General features: G+C 36.7%; 1 non-coding gene across 1 annotated transcript; it reads left to right on the top strand.

Moving 5' to 3' along the window:
• Positions 1-16,355: 16,355 nt before the first annotated feature.
• On the top strand, positions 16,356-16,427 carry Trnae-cuc (transfer RNA glutamic acid (anticodon CUC)). Its single transcript has one exon. It is a non-coding gene; the product is annotated as a tRNA-Glu (tRNA).
• The last annotated feature ends 1,882 nt before the right edge of the window (positions 16,428-18,309 follow it).

The raw sequence follows: 18,309 nt of genomic DNA, 5'->3' as shown, positions 1-18,309 counted from the left end.
CTCTGGAATTGGAAAGTATTTCCTTTTTGAAATCAGTAAATAAATATAAAGCCTCTTAACAACGAGTTTAAGGTAGAACGCACCTCGGGTACAGAAATTCGGGCCTTCAAATTTTATCAATTTTCTTCTGACCTACCACTTGTTGGGGCTCATTTTGAAGCTCTCGGTGAAAGAAAAGTTTTCACCGTCTTAGTTTTTCGAAAATCGAAAATTTTATTTTTTCCCATAGAGTTAACACAGGGATGGCGGCCATTTTGGATTTCAAATATCGAGAAATCGCAAGTTATTTGTCTCTCTAGTACCAGAGTTTGCACGGTGACCCCTGATTTTTATCTTGCTTTGGTAAGAGAATGGTTGAAAGTTTCACTGACGAAAGTTTGAGCAAAAGTTTAAGTCTTTCACTTTCGAGGTGCATATTAACAACGAGTTTAAAACAGGCAACCAGTGATTTTCTCCGAAAAATAATAGCATACAAAAACAAACAGACAAACACAATATACACACGCTCAAAGTAACAAACAGACTGATTCAGCTCCTGAAAGTCTGCTACACTTCTATTTTCTTGCGAAAAACGAACTGCAAGGTTTGATGCGACAAGCTTACCTTTTTCAGGCAGAAACGACAACACGTAAAGCTCCTTAGAATAATAAAAATCCCGAAACTGATTATCGGAAGTCTTCTGTCTCGTTATTATGAGATTAACAAGATTTTTATATAGACAATAATTTAAACAACTTAGATAATTCTAAACATTTCTAAATGACATCAGTTCAATTTCGTTTTGTTACTATATAGAGGTATGAAGATATTTAATTTTTGTGAATCAAACATCGGTGGAAAAATTGGTACGATGAAGGAACAGACATATAGACGATTTCAATATTTCATAGTCTTGTGATTGCTCAAGTTTAGATAAAAAGATAGATAGCTTGATAGATAGCTTGAGAGATAGATAGATATATAGATAGATAGATACATATAGATAGAGAGAGAGATAGATAGATATATAGATAGATAGATAGATAGATAGATAGATAGAGAGAGAGATAGATAGATAGATAGATAGATAGATAGAAAGATAGATAGATAAAGACAGGCAGACAGACAAACAGACAGACAGACAGACAGGCAGACAGGCAGACAATACATACATACATACATACATACATACATACATACATACATACATACATACATACATACATACATACATACATACATATGGGGATGACTGTCTTATACAGCTGTTTAATTTACTGACTTTTGGAAATCAAATAAATGGATTTTATTAACATATTATCTGTTATGGGCAATTGTGGTCATTTATCATCAATCGAGATGCATACTACTCATATGTAACTAAATATTCACGATTCTATCCGTTATTGGTGCTAATAGGTCTGCCAACCACTCTATTTAAGTGTATTAAGTTGCTTCTTGTTCAGGAATTGTTTTATTTGAAAATGATGTTCATTGCATTATCTTGTAGAATGAAGAGATTGGAATGCTCTTAATTCTTTAGCTGTCAGCCTATTGTAAGATATGAAAATGACACTCAGCACTAATGTAACTAACCTTAAAGTCCATTTTGAATGTTGTTATTTATGGTGCGAGATGAAATTGTGATGTGAAGTGCTGTAAAAGAAATTAAGGTTGAAATTAAAAATATATATACGTCAATTTGAAAAACTGAGTAATGCAAAGGAATAGAAGATGCTGCACCTGATTTAAATACGAAAAAATACTGGAAGGAACGTACAAGGCTGATAAGTAATATCCACCCTCTATACAAAATGTCACGTCAGTAATCAAATATATCTTTGCATTATGACATCAACATTTCAAGCTATTCAATGAATCTTGCAATTTTCTAATATTTTAACCATATCTGTTAAGCGTCATTTCCTTGTTTAATAAAATGTTGAAATGCCCGTGTTACTCTCTATCAAAATATCGCTCGATAAGATTTTAACTTTGCATGTGTTGACGTATCAGAAAATACCTCGCCATGAGCAAACTTTCAAATTTTGACAAAAGGGATATAGATGTTGAGTACACAACGTCTCTTACTCCAAAATAGCAAATATTACAATATGCCATACTACGTCGTACGCTTGGCGTTGGTTCAGATAATAAAATTTGTAATTTCGAGAACCGGACTCCAGTAATTATGTCAGATATTGATGATTAGGAATTATTCAACGCAAATACTGTGTTATGAAAAACTCGTATTCCATATCTTGCTAAAATCTAATGTGTGCAGCAAAAATTTATTGAATTTATTTGACTTGAAATCAAATGTGCATTATGTTTTAGCAGATAACAATTCTCTATGAACGAGGTTTACTTTTGTTTATAAACTGGTCAATGCACACTATAATTGTCCGTCCATTTTAGTATACCAAGCAGACAGCTACGTAATAACTATATTTTTCGAGTCGGCGCCTCTAGAATTAATCTTACAAAACATTAAGCCTCATTTTAAGATGTGTAACGAGTGTAAATGACATTTTAAAGCTCATCCAAACATTGATTTATCTAGTTCTACTTCCACCTTTCAGGGTGCGCTGCAGAGTGCGTTCTTGAATTAGTTTTTTGGCATTCTCATTTTCATTCATGTATTTGTATTGATTGTGATGTCACTTTGTATCTGTTTTGCCTTTCTTTAGTTTTTATCTTTCGTGTGTTTTATTTTTTTTCTTATGAGGTGCCTATAAATGGGATGTATGCCCGTTCGTTTTAATACCTGATTAAAATAAATAAATAAATAAATAAATTTCATATCATGCTGACCAATACCAAGCTTGCTATGTAAACTTTAACCGACATGGGAGGATATATGTACACAGATATACTACTGGGTTTTATAAGTTACCGGATATTTTATCAAAACTCTACTTTGATGTGCATCTGTCTGAACCAATGTTTTTGACTTTTCGCTAATCATAGATGTATACACAATTTTAATCAAGGGGGCGCTGCACCCAACACAGAGTATTTTGCTCAAAAATCACTTTTTTGCAAATATTATATTCATTCAACTTTAATTAATTTGTTAATCCAACGTTAAAATATTGGTAGGGTTCACCTTTTAACTTGCCAAGCAGTCGTAAGTTGCGTGATAAAGAACTGTTAATTTATGCAAAATGTATGCAAATCATCTGATTTCCTGGCTTCTCCTTTCTCCCAAGTTTAAGATTTTCAAAGAATTTATTTCTACTCAGGCTTGGTAAAAATTTTTGAAATTTTCACACTATGTACTTTAAGGTAGAACGCACCTCAGGGACAGAAATTCGGGCCTTCAAACTTTATTAAATTTCTTCTGACCTACCACATGTGGGGGCTCATTTTGAAGCACTCGGCGAAAGAAAAGTTTTTATGGTCTTCATCTCGAAAATCGAAAATGTCATTTTTTCCCATAGAGTTAACACAGGGATGGCGGCCATTTTGGATTCCAAAAGTTATTTGTCTATCTAGCACCAAAGTTTGCACGGTGACCCCTGATTTTTATTCTTGCTTTGGTAAGATTATGGTTGAAAGTTTCGCTGAGGAAAGTGTGAGCAAAAGTTTAAGTCTTTCACTTTCGAGGTGCATATTACCTTAAATGCTATACAACAAAACAATTATTTTGTTTGGCAATAAAGTTCTTAGACTTAGAATAAGAGCTATGTTAATTTGGCTTATCATTTTTTTAGTGTCAGTCTTCCAACCCATGCCATTTTTTAGAATGAGGATAGATAATGGAAAATACATAATCGGTTTTTTCTACATATACTCTTGTTTCAACTGTATATTGCATTTCAGAAAATAACATCAAGTTTTTGACTTAAATTAACTTTTATCATTAATACCAAAATTGAGGGTTTTTAACCCAAAATACATCTCCCTTCATCCTTCGAGTTAACTACTGCTACCATAGTTAATTTTAAATTCTCTGCTTTTTGAAAATATATAGCATGAGGGGGTTTCCTTTTCATCTTAGATGAGAAATAATTTCTTTGAAAACCTGTGTTGGCAACATGCAGCTCCACCTCAATTGGTAAACAACGATAATATCGATATTTTAATGATTCATTTAAGACTGACATTAGGCATGTCATATGTAGATATCTACTCTTATTGATTTGTTATCTTTTTCCTTCTAGTGTGTATTCTATACTCGATTTAAGTAATATATGTTCTTTGCTTTGGTTTTGTCTTGTTCACCTTAAAGTTGCGTTTCTTCTAACTTTTCTTGAGATTTTAAGGAACCTGTAAAGGGGACTTTATCCCTTTCGATTTCCTGATAAATAAATAAATAAATAAATAAATAAATAAATAAATAAAGGCAACTTCACACGTCGGATCTGCCGTTGTTAGTGCTACGATTTAGTGAATGAGTGTAGGCATTTTGTGTGGAATAAAGGTGAGACACTGGTGAATCTATAGTCCTCTGACTTTGGTCACGTTTTTTGGTCCCCGAAAACAGTTTTATGTTTATGATTCCTCCTAACGGTATTTTTGGACCAAAGTGGAGTCCCTTTATTAGTCACCCTATTGTTTTATCTCCCTTCCGTTTGGTTTGATGATAGTCATGTTCCCTCTAAGGGGCCGTGGATAATTAAAACACGCGCACGGTAACGCAAGTTCTGTGTTTAGGGGGAGGGGGTGTAGCCCTATTTCGATTACGGTGCGCAAAAATCGCACTACAAGTTTTCCTATCGCAACATCTCGCTACATGTTTTTCTGTATCGGAAAATATCGCTACATTGTTTTGCGTGTACCAGGCCAGTACAGCACCGGCGCTACACCAGCATTCTTTTGAGATACAAGTGAATCAGTGCACGAGTAAAATAACGTAACAATATTTTGGATACACTGTTTCATTTAATTCTATTGGTTGCGTCATTGTTCAGTTTGCACTGAACAGGGATTGATTTAAGAGGGGGTATAGGGGCGGTCGGTAGCGTATGCGTGATTTCACCGATTGATGGAAGCAGATGCAGAAGACGCAGAGGCTTGGTTGGATTTTCGCCCTTCCAAACTTTCGTTCAGGGGAAGGGGGGGGGGGTTGAGGACAAACGCACTTAGTTTCGTTTACCGTGCGCATGTTTTAATTATCCAAAGAAGAAGCAAGATTTGTTGCTGACAGAGTCAATCACAGTTGACTGACTCTATTGCTTGGTTCTATTTTAATCCGAGTAGCGACCCGATTCACGCGAGTTGCAATCGAATGAAAGGCAGTGTGAGGATAAAAACTGCAATAGTTGAAACAAATACAGTAAAATACTGTATATTTTACAGTATTTGTTTTAACTATTGCAGTTTTTATCCTCTGCCTTTTAACAAGTATTATCCCTCTTTTGAGGTCGTTTGTACTAGCAATCGAATGAGTCGGCGTATATAGCTACTCTGGTGACGCAAAATTACGTGATTTGACCTTTCAACCTAACTCAGGCTTACCTGCGTCGGTAGCTGGGTTCTTAGAGTGACAACTCGGCAAACTGACCACCGTCCGCGTTAAGCAGATGAAGTAAATAAGTATATTTAACGCGTTTACGTTTGTTTCAGCATATAAAGTAGTAATATCATTAGCTGCATTGAGCTGTCAGCAATGTACCTTGTTTTTATAGTGACAGCTACCTCATTTCTATGCTTTTAAATGCATACCGTTTACGTGTGCAGCCACCGTGTAACAAAGTAGAATGTACAAAACGTGTAGTAAATTGATGGATCGGACAGTTTTCAAAATGTTGTTCTGATGAATGCAAAATAATATGCTGATTTGACTTGCTTATGAAATAATCAATTAAAAAATGGCAGTTTTTATCAAAAGTCGAAAGAATGTATTATGGTCTAAATCTCCGTCAAAATATTTTTATTTAAAAACTCTGTCGCCATGTTTGCTTACAAGGGTTTCTTGATTTTGTCATTTGTGTAAATTCTCCCGGGTTACAGTTCTGCGCGTGCTAAGTAGTGTCCGATGACGTCAACCTTAGTCCTATGTCGCTACTCGGGTCAGAATCGAACTGGGCATATATGTATGCGATCCCTGTATTTGTGACATACTTTTTTAACAAAAACACAGATTTCATAGATTGCATACAAGCATTGCCTTTGGTATACAAATTTAATAAATTGTAAAAATGGTAGATTTTCAGATTTGCAGTAATTTGCTGTGTAAACCTTGGGGTATGCGGTAAGCTTTGGTCCTATTTCATGAAACCTAAACAAGATATTGCATATTACAATATGTCATTTTAAAAACTAATAAATTACCTTTTTATTGATACCTAACAAGCTAGGTTTTGTCCAAAATCAAGCTCAGCCGATGACGTATAAGAAGACACATTTAACAAAACGGCTGCGTGTTGGCAATAGTGTGATTTTGCAATACCTTTCAAAATATGACTGTTACAAAAACAAGCTCAGTAGATGACCTATAGGAAGACAGGTTTAACAAAAATGCATGCAAATCTGCAACACTGTGATTTTGCGATACCCTTCAAAATATGAATGTTACAGCTGTAGAGTCCCAATATTTTTTCTGTTAAAGGTCTATTTGATATTTCTGACATGTCCCTGTACCAAATAAAACAGATTTAATCGCAAAAATGGCCAGATATTTTGTGTCTAGGTAAAACATTTGTAGAATTTTATTTTAGCTATGACTGCAATATTCAATGTAAACTTTGGGGAATGTGGTAGTTTTGGTCATATTTCATGAATACTATACAAGATATTGCATGTTACAATATGTCATTTTAAAGATTAGCAAAGTATCCTTATAATGATACCTAACAAGTGAGGTTATATTCAAAAACAAGCTCAGCAGATTACTTATAGGAAGACAGGTTTAACAAAAATGCATACAAATCTGCAACACAGTGATTTGCGGTATCCTTCAAAATATGACTATTACAACTGTAGAGTCCCAATATTTTTTCTGTTAAAAGTCTATTTCATGTTTCTGACATGTCCCTGTATCAAAAAAAAGATTTCATACAAAGCATTGCATTTTTTATTATGCCAAGCTAAAAAATTGGTAGAATTTGAGATTTACCGTAATTTGCAATGTTAAATTTCGGGGTATGGGGTAAGTTTTGGTCATATTTCACAAAAACTGTAGAAGATATATTGCATAGTACAATAACTCATCTTAAAGAGGAATAATTTTTTTTTCTAATGATACAAAACAAGTGAAGGTTATGTTCAAAAATACGCTCAGCACATGACTTACAAGAAGACAGATTTGACGAAAATGCATTTGGGTTGGAAAATGGTGATTTTGCGGTACCCTTCAAAACATGACCATAACAGCTATTGCGTCCCTATATTTTTTTTCTGTTGAAATTCCATTTCGTATTCTAGGGATCACAAGGCTTCTGAAAAATACAGGTTTGTTATCCTGTGGGGGGTGCACGTAGACCCCCTCTAGCCCACGGCCTATAGATAGTGCTGGCATTGTCCTCCTTTTATGTACTCAGTTGATACGCTGACGTGCTCGTCGGTTAACAACAAGAGAATTAACCTTAGTTGTAGTAGAGGGGGTACTTGAAATTTCGCTCTGCCTGTAGGGAGGACTTAAAAATTCTTTGGTTCCCTTTACGTTTTACACTCCTAATTAGGAATATAGATCTGTATAGACTGACCAAAGTTGATAAAGTGCCATATACAATGATGATTCTTTCATATGACTCTAATAAGTGACTATCTTGCATTTAAATGAAAGCATTTCAATGAAGTTAAAAACTAATTGCATAACCTTGGAGACAGGTGTCAATTTACAGACAACAGCAATATATACAAAACCACGGGAGCATTTATATTTCATATCTAGTGCGAGTACCATAAATACCATACCTTGAACATCTCAGGCAAAGTCCCACCAAGGCTAAAACCTTCACAAAATTTAGCAATCTTTATAGTGTTAGTGTCTTATAGTGCTCATACCAGCTTGTTTATGTCTATTTTGTGACAGCAAACCTTCAATTTACAGACGCACAAGCATAAAAGGAGAAATTGTCTGAAGGTAAGAAAACAGCACATAATGACATAAAAACTCTTTTGTTTATTATGGATTTAAGGCGACTACCCAATACCAAGAATATTATTATTTTTCTAGAAATCACATATCTTTAGGCTTGAAGAGTGAGGATTAAAAATATGACCAGAAAAATGGGTGTTGCCATTCTGCGTGTTGCAATAATTTACATTCAGTCATCCGTTACCCTATGATGTTGAGCAGCACACGGGACTTAATTAAAATTTGACAGTTTGACGAATCTGATGATGGATAAAAATATTGTCATTTAATGACACTAGTCTTGTGATTGTGATCCAGCCCTAGATCACATGAAACATCAAGTGCGCAAACGCATATAGTCAACGTCGTCGCGAAGATAGTTGATCCCAAGGCTGACAGGGTTACCTGCGAGAGTAACGTGATTGGTATAGTTGTTACAGAGTAAAGGTATTTACATAACGTAGCTTTCTTTGAGGGCCATACAGTGATATGTTGTGGACATACAGCAGGTAAGCTATTTTATGGCTTTTTCAGAGTGTGAGGTGTCATGTCTGATCACAGGACTGCAAATAAAGTAAGTATAGATAGCGCCGATGACTTTACAAAATATATTGTCATTGATTGTTTTTTGAATATTGTATGTCAAACACTGATCATGCAAAAAATGTAATAAAAATATCAGTGTTCAATGTAATTTTCAAACAATTGAAACACCTCTCATATTGCACCTTTATAAATTTCTCCAAATTTTCGATACGAGAGGGGACCCCTCTCGTGCTCTCCCCTTGGGTGTTCTGACAGTTTTACTCCGGACAAATAGAAACACCTCTCAGATTGCACCAGACGGCACCATTGTACACATTAATTTCTCAGAACTTTCCATGCAAGATAGGACGCAGCCACCTCTGACATTTTCCCCTAAACCTCTCGCGTGTTCTTCCCCTGTACTTTCAAACTCTCTCCAGTTAGTAGACTGTAAGGCACAGTCGTGTGCGGTGCTCTGTACCTCCGCCCCCCCCCCCCGTTGGCGGAGGTACAGAGCGCAAGCACACGACTGTGCTTTACAGTCTACCCAGTCAGATATTGTAGTGAAAACCCTGTCATGATATCCATCCAAGTTAAACAATGCTATATGGTTGGATACTGGTTATAGCCTGAGCTTTTATAATTGTATTTTGTTGTCACTTTGAATTTCATTTTGTTTGTTTCACTTTTTTCAACTGTCATTAGATAATCGATGACGACCTAGCAGGATACATCAGCATTTGAAAGGTCTTTACTATTTTAGCATTTATGTCAATTTTACAAATACATGTATCAATGTTAACTTTTCTAAGTGGGGGGGGGGCAGTCAAAATTTCTGAGTTAGAGAGGGGGTTACTCAAATTCATCATGGTTGGCAAAGTGGATTACTCGAAATTTCAGAGTTTCCGATGAAATTCCTTCGACGCCGCCCTCCGGCTGTAAATAATGACGGCTTCCTAAGCTCACTGGGAAGTGGCTCTTCTGTCTTTCTTATATCAACAATGCATAAATGGATGTGAATTTTTCTTGTTATTCGAAAAAGTATTTATCCGGTTTCAATTTCGTACCTACTTAGCACTGCCACAAAGGTTTCAAGATTGTACCAAGCATGTCACAGAGGGCGGGATTTCAAAGACAGGTGCACGTGGGAACTGTGGTTGTAGTTCAATTTCGGGAGCATTCGTTTTTTACAGGGAGGGAGGGGGTCGGTGGAAATCAGGAGGTTGACTTTGATAAAACCGTTTTTAGAGCGGATCAAATTTTGCAATCAATAATAGGAGGGGGTCAAATTTTACTAAGGTTTGTATGGAGTTATGGGAAAAAATTAACTTAGTATTAATAGACTCTTGATTATTGATATTAATGTACTTGATTAGACGAGGGAGGTTACAATATCTTGTGCAAGAAATTTGATTTTGGAATTTCACCGAAATGTTGATTCACTACACATTGCAGTCTATGAGGAAACTATGGGAAATGAAAGCGAGGTTTTACCGCGTTTTTTGTTAGAATTCCTTGTAATGCACTTATCAATGTTTTTTAACGGGAGGGAAGTGTGGGGTAACAGCGGAAATTGTTTGAACATCGTACCCCCGGCAGGTGGGAAATAATACATTCAAACACGGTTTGGAAACTTGTATTGTTCAAAGGTGTGGATGAGGAGTTTACCTCCAGGATGCGCACCCAAAGCCTATAACGTCATTGCGTGTGTTCTGGCGTCGCGTCGTTGTACTTCGCCCTGACCTCAGCACCGAGAAAATCGCAAATTCTTCCCATTCTACAGAGAGCTCAACATTGTAAAATCCCTGTCGACGGATGAATATGTACACATAACAGAAAAGTAGGTAGTTTCTATCATTAATGTTGACAGTTGTATCTTGTATGACGGCAGACATGTTCACTAAACACGATTGTATGAGTAATTTGTAATATCGCAACATTCAGCTATAGGGCACATAACTCTTTTGAGAAATTTGAAAAATATGAAAATCAAATTATCCCAAATTAGTTCCAATCATGTTACTATTGAATCGCCAGCACAGGTACTATGTCTTCCGACCTTTCAAATCTCGGTGCGTAGTTTTGAAACTGTATATCTCAGAATTGAACATTTAGTTTATGTCTTTTTTATAGCTTTGTTTGCAAATTAAATGATTTTCGACCCTGTTTCCGACTGTCATGTATGTTATTGCCGACGATGTCGAACCCCGCCATTTTGTTCTTTCGTGTCTGACTTTTTTCAAACGCATGGCAATTAGTGAACGGATCATCTTAAAGTTCCATTAGCTGTATCTTCTGGCGATTTTTCCGTTAGTTTTGATTGAAATGATCACTGGCTCATGTTGAATAGCCTGTCAAATAACAGAGAATCGCACATTATTCGGAAACATTGCGTGCCCTACAACTGAGTAACATGTCATTTTACAACGAAAATTTCAATTTTTGTCCGGACAGAAATACAAACTCTGTTGACACGCGAATTGCAACGTAGGCATTCTTCTGCACCTGCGCGAGCCATTTACAGCAATTTCAAAATAAATATTCATTACTTATGCCCGGTACTTACGTCATAGTCCATTGTCCGAGCACGTTGCGTAGCCAGATGTCTGGCAATGCACGACGCAATGTTGTTTTGATCGCAATAAACGTGAACTTGTACATCTCGCGTGATCGCGGCGTCACCATATCTGCGTTCTCCCCAGCACGCTGAGCATGCCAGACGTCAACAAAGGACTCGGAAGGGCAACACGTTTGAACAAACTTAGCAGTTTTATGTGGCTATAACATCACTAATCAAGTTTGTTTCTTCGTAAAACAAAATTTTGCAACAAATATGAGCCTCCAATATGGAATTTTGCGAGGTAAAAAATGGTCAAAAGTTACAAATAATGGCCCTTTAATTGACGTACAGGTACCACTGATCGCCTGATGGATGTTTGAAACTTACTGGATGCCACATTTTATGAGTTAACATTATTTTGCTGTGAAGAAAAAAGGCGATCGATTCCGAGACCGTAATCATGCATTGTAGCTGGTCTTTCGAAATATAAGTGCATATTCAACAAGTCTGTTAATTACGAGTCTCGGCAAATATTTGAAGGCTCACTTACTTGCAACGGCTATTTCATTTGGCCTTTCATGTTGTTTTTCTTGAGATTTCAGACCTTTTTTTATTTCGGTTAGAGACGGCTGCCATCTTTTTTCTCGCTATCCGGGTCAGGTTGTTTACTTCCAAGGTCCTGACTCTATACCGTGCCATTACAATAACGCGTACCGACACTGGATACCGTACCAGTAGGCCGATGTGTGAACTACTCGTCAACACCCTTTGACCATATTTATCGAGACAAGGACTAAAACAAAGGAACAGGCCAGTTTCCTAACGGTAGGGTAGAGTCAACGTGATCCAAACGACCACATGCTAACACGGGATATCAAGATGGTTTTCATCACATACCAGTGCGTCAAGACTATCATAAGTGGTTCTAGGAACGCAAACATATGACTTTTGCTATGCTACTTCGTCTACCAAACTCACCTCGAACATTCGGGAAAATGAGAACTCAGCCAGAGCCAAGGAAAACCCAAGGAGGAAGATACATTTATATATACTTGGTGTATGTCTGGAAGAAAATATTGATGGATGAAGGATGGGCATATCGGGCAACAAAACAGCACCCCCTATGTTGAGCGGACTCATCACTTTTTGCACTAGCATAACCTACAATCTCTGTATGCACAGCATTAGGCATGCAAATTAAATATTCCCTTCAAAATCGAGTTGTGTTGGAAAAAATGAGTCAAACGTTTGTCTTACAATTATTCCGAAACCCCATGGACCAAAGAGAAGTTACGACAACCCTCAAGACAGATTAGAGAGATATATAGTCTCATAATTCAAGGCTAGACAAATTACTGCGAAGTTGCATTTTATTGATGATTGGGACTGCTTTTTTGACGGTCACGGTCCCGAAAGAATTTCTCTCCACAAACACTTGCTTGTGCAAAGACGACCAGGGTCTCATCAAGCCTTGTGAGAACTTGACGTGAAATGAAATACCGATAAAAGTGTCCGGAACAACGTCGGAAAGCATATTGGATGTCTCTAAATTTGTCGTTTTGAGCTTACACTCTTAATGCAAATGATACGAATACTATTTATCTAATGATGTGAACATCGCGTTATTGAAAATGGATAGAAAATTTCCATATTTTAGTCTTGGGAGTTTTCTCTCAAAACGCTCAAAATAACATTAAAATGTGACACCCAAAATTGTATATCGAGAACGAGGAAACAGTCATTCATGAAATTAATGAATTATACCTTGTTGGATATTGTATTCACTAGTCGACGAGTTCAGACCTCCGATGGATGTGTTTAAAAAGTTTTATGACCCAGGTATACCCAGACCCATATCCGGCCGCTGTTCATGAATCGGATAGCGCCCTCACATTTCCACGTTCGCGTATTTTCCCGTTGTACACTAGTAAGATATTTGGCGCAGAAGGATTTTAATCCCTGAAATGATGACGCAACTTTATCGGTTGCAAAACATGACAAAACATGGGAAGTGTCTATATAATCAAATCGTGAAAAACTTAAGTTTCTTCATGAATGAGTCTATGAACTTTTGAAACTCTGTACATTGTTCAGGGCCTTTGACATTACGTAGAGAGTTTATCAAGGTTTGCGTACTGACACAGATGTGTATACTTTAAAGTCTGTGCTGACGTGTATTATAGTGTAACTTTTGTCCTAGACGGACACTGCGTAGCAGGCGAAGCAATGTAAGCCTGCACGTATCATCACACGAACAAGTTAGCAAGTTCGTCAAAATTTGAAATAAAAGCATCGGCTTTGAGAATGGAGTTTATGGTATGAAGATTTCTAACATAAATCACTAAGCGATGATTGGTGGTGCGTTAAACCAGACTGAGTGAGGACAGTGTGAATAGACTCATTATTACCCAACCCACTACCCTCCCTTGTAAGGGGTATTATTAGTTAAGAAACATCACAACCACTCTCCTTTTCCTGTTGCGAGGTGGGGATCTGATTGCTGACTTCTTTCCTAAGTGGATAATTACCGTTTGTTGTGAGCTCGCATCTTGTTGAGATATTCCTGATGTTCCGTATTATAGTCTAAATCATTACGAACGAAGTAATCATGACGAACTCAGAGCTCCGTAAAGGAAACAGACATTACTATTAATGAAAACAATCGTATACACCGGATATCCATTTCGACACTTTTAGTTGATATTTTTGTCATTGAAAGATGTCTGCAGCCTCTATTCAACCAAATTTCTGACTGCGAATGCTGAGCGAGTTATTAGCTAATTCTGTCAACCTGATCGATACAGAGTCGCCTATCTTGAAACAATACTCATTAATTAGTCTATATTAATACTTATTGACTAAACTGACAATGCTGCGATTCGATATTCTGCAACCCCGTAAATAGGTATTCCTAGATAAATTCCAAAATAGTTTCTTCCGTGAAAAGGAAACCAGTATCAATATGAAATTACTGTTCATCAAATGTTTGCAAGCCCATGGAAATTCAACTAAGGTGTCCTAGTTTTTTACCACGGATAGTGACGACCACTTTCAATTTGGTAACTAGTAAATTCGACTTTCACTTGTCATTTGGAAAAAATAAATGTGCATAACCCCTGACTTTCCTTTTGCTAATTTGAAGCATCTAATTCAAGAAGCGAGGTGGAAAGTTGTATGCAAATGCGAACAAGTGTATCGAAGTGTAGCGAACACCCATTTCTGTAATTTTCACAACATTTAACCTCTAGACTTTGTTACACTTCGCTACACGTTGTCACCTACGCTAGAACATTGCTGTCTCTCTGGCAAGTAAAATATGACCATCTTACAGCTCGTTAACACCAGTCCACTACACCTATTCCCAATTTGCAGAGAAATTCAATCATTAATTTCCATACCCTCCCATCTATAACACGATTGGAACTAATTTGGGATAATTTGATTTTCCTATTTTCCAAATTTCTCAAAAGTGTGAGGTGCTCTATAACTGAATGTTGCAATATTGCAAATTACTCATAAAACTATTGTTTAATGTAAAAAGAAAAGCAGATGAGATTACATTGGCATATTAAATTCACATTACTTCACCATCCAATTATCCCAAATTAGTTCCAATCGTGTTCTATCATTCTACAACATTCCTGACTGTCGCAGACGAGTAAAATTATTGATACGTACACAGAGGAGCAGTGAACACATTGCTCCTTTCGCTAATCTTTCCTCTACAATAATTAAAAAGAATTTCAACTTTTTAATTACGTTAAAGTCCACTACACATCTAAATGACGTTACTAACTCTTACGTATCTACAATAAGAAAACCGATACTTATTTAATCCATCGCTACATTCATCAATTGATGAATGCTAACAAGAGCGCAAATAATATATTTCAATGCTAAAAATCTTAACCAGACTAGGAAACGGGTTCCTAGACGTGAAGACAACAAACGTAAATGTATATTACCCATGTTCAAACACGTTGTGCATTGATATATTTCGCTGTAATTACGCTTCCTTGCCCAGGCTTCGCTCCTCTCACTGCAGTCCGATACGTAACGACAAAGGAGTCTATACAAAGTTAGAACCTTGGTATATATTATGATTTGATATTTTTGGACGAAGGATTATATCAGCCCCATTTTTCTTCAAAAAGTTGCGCGAACATGATGACCCTCGCCAATAGGGATGTGTGAATTTCATGACCCTTTAAAAACGCTCGGGCCTAAAAGAAATGCGACCCACCTGTAATTTCTGTCTAATCCCTTCGAGGGGGATTTCTAAATTATAGCAAGTAAGAAGAGGGTTCGAACGCATTGTGAGTTTGTTAGGGCGGGCATTGGAAAATATGTGAGAATGTTTTAGGATCCCTCTCAAGAGATGGTCGTGAATGCAGCCTTAGCTTTTACAAGTCTTATTACAGTAATGCAGCCACGGTATGGCATTGTTTATTTTCAAAAGAAATATTACTGAAAGAACGAAATAACATTAAATGTATAACTGTACATGTTGAATTTCAGAATCGTTTCAGCTGAGCTATTGGGGAAAATTAACTAGCGAAGTGTTGCCCTGCATATGCACATGCTCACAACCTTATACTTACGATAATAATAAACTGCACCGTTCGACAGACACCGTGTTTACCATGGGAATTTTACAAGTATTTTATGATTGCTGAGTGTCAAATAATGCTAACAATGCCAGCTTGCAAAACCCGTTTTTAATATAGAAATGAGCCTGCTAACGATCGACAAAAATTTGTCATTTAATTTTATCATGAGTTATTATTTCTTATACTTTAATATAATAATTCATTTCTACAGCCTTGTAAAGAAGGCTTATAAAACCGGTTATGTTATAGCTAAAAGCAACACAATGTTGTGTGCATGTACATGACGATGCCAATCATTTTGATTTTGTCACGTTTAATGGTTAAATTTTGTCTGTGTAACGAAAATATTAATATTTTATCTTCAACCCCTCAAGAACTCTCGCTAAGTTTTGATATTTATTTTGCCCCTCGATCGGTCAATATATGGACATACTTAAGTTCGTGAATTAAAAAGAGTATTACTTTAATTTGCATCACTCAGTGTTGTGAATAATGCTGCCTACATTTTTGTAGCCAAGCACTTTACTTTCCTTTACCAGACATTTTGCATAAATTGTAATAAATTAAAAAAAAGACCGTAAAACGTTTGTTTTCTGGTACAAAGGTTATAAATGATCTTTTAAAAGTTAATGTTTAGAAAAAGTATGAGCAGAAGTCCAATATGGTACAGTGGTTAGGATTTGGTGCTCTCACCGCCAAGGCCCGGGTTCAATTCCCGGTGTGGGAAGTTTTACTTTTACCGGTACGTTGTCTCAGTTTCAGTGAGGAAGTCTTTACGAACCTTTTTAACCCTCGTATGCTGATGAACCTTGCTCATTTAGGATCTGATTTGATGTTATTTGCCATTGTGTTTACATTTTTCGCCTATACTTAGGTCTGCCGCATCTGAAAACTCGTAATCAGGAAAGTGTAGAGTCCGAAATGATGGCGAGCCTGAATGTTGGATAAATGATTTAAACATTTACATGTGTCATTGATTTGGACAGGGGATTTTCTTTTCGCAGGATGTGTCACAATGTTTGCTGTGATTTATCAAATATTGAACGACAAGTGAAAAGATAATATCAGTGTATGAGAAAAGTACATGATGTATTTTGTAAATAATAATCTGTACGACTGTCGCCTTCTAAAATGCAGTGTGTTCTGTATGAGTCTCGTTGACCACTAAAGAGTGAAACTATTTTGAGTAATGGACTGACGTAAAATGGATCCCTACTTCAACAACATTTTTTTCTGAATGACACTTTGAATTTAAGGCAAGTAAGGAAGTCGTGAAAGTGTCACTGAAATACTGGATACGCAAAGCCGATGAAAGTGACCGTATTAAAATAAATAATCTGCCTTCAAGAGACATCTGTAAACGTTTGCCACACCATACCTATCACTCAACTTGAGACACTAAATACTTTGAATGACCTTTTACATCTGACAGTAATATTGAAGGATTTTATGACACCGCCGCCTTCGACTTGGGCATCATGAATATTACTGTAAACGGTACTATACCTTGGGCGGGCAACAAATCATGATCTTGTCTTCGATATCGAGTGTTATTATTTAGCTGTCATGATTCTTTCAGAGTTTCAAATTTTTAAGCGGTTTATTGTTTTGAAAAAGTTTGTATGTGCTATGTGCGATAGAGAGTATGTGTGGGTGCTTCATGAACTGTGCAGCATGTGGAGAGGTTCCAGTCAGAATTTTTTTAATAATTTGGCTCGGTGATTGAACCACTCTTTAGTATGGTGGGCATACTAAGTGTTGCATAAACTACCGTCTAAATGTAAATACCATAGGTGTTATCTGATGAAGTCAATATTATGTTTTTGAAACTTGACAGACTTTTCACTATTTTCGTACAACAAGTACACGCTGTGACACCGTTTCTTGGACTGCTCAATATCACATTAAAGGGGAAGTTCACCAAGGATGATTTTTACATATGTGGTAGCTCTGTGGTCATTTACCCAGGAAAAACTATTTTCAACATTTATAACTCGCAAGATTTTTTACAAAAGCGATAAAAATAGTACAGGAAGTTGTCCATGTAATTTGAATCATGGGAAAAAAGCTCCAAGCTTGGAGCTTGCATAATATGATATGGAAGGGACCATCTCGGGAAAGGTATGGCCCCCACATTGTCCACTCACAGTAACACAGTAATAAACAGCGACACAAAATCTGACGATGGACAGTTTATTATAAGTGAATCGTCGTTTATGCAAGGATACTCAGTATAAACAAAAGTTATGTACATACGCACAGCCTGGTTTAAGCATGAGTGAGTGGACAATGCCATACCCATGGGAAAATGGTCCCTTCCATATCACATGATGCAAGCTCCAAGTTTGGCGCTTTTTCCCATGATTCAAATTATATAGGCAACTTCCTGTACTATTTCTTTCGGTTCTTGTAAAAAATCTTGCGAGTTATAAATGGCGAAAATAGCTTTTCCGGGGTAAGTGACCACAAATTTAGCACATATGTAAAAATCATCCTTGGTGAACTTCCCCTTTAAGATGTGACACTCATACTACTCATATCAACAAGATACGAAACGGAAACGGCCCAGAGGTTGCCTCTAAATTGACACTGTTCTCTGACATCAGTGC

Source organism: Ptychodera flava, chromosome 4, assembly GCF_041260155.1.
Source record: "Ptychodera flava strain L36383 chromosome 4, AS_Pfla_20210202, whole genome shotgun sequence".
Lineage (NCBI taxonomy): Eukaryota > Metazoa > Hemichordata > Enteropneusta > Ptychoderidae > Ptychodera > Ptychodera flava.
This window is presented reverse-complemented; position numbering and strand designations above follow the sequence as displayed.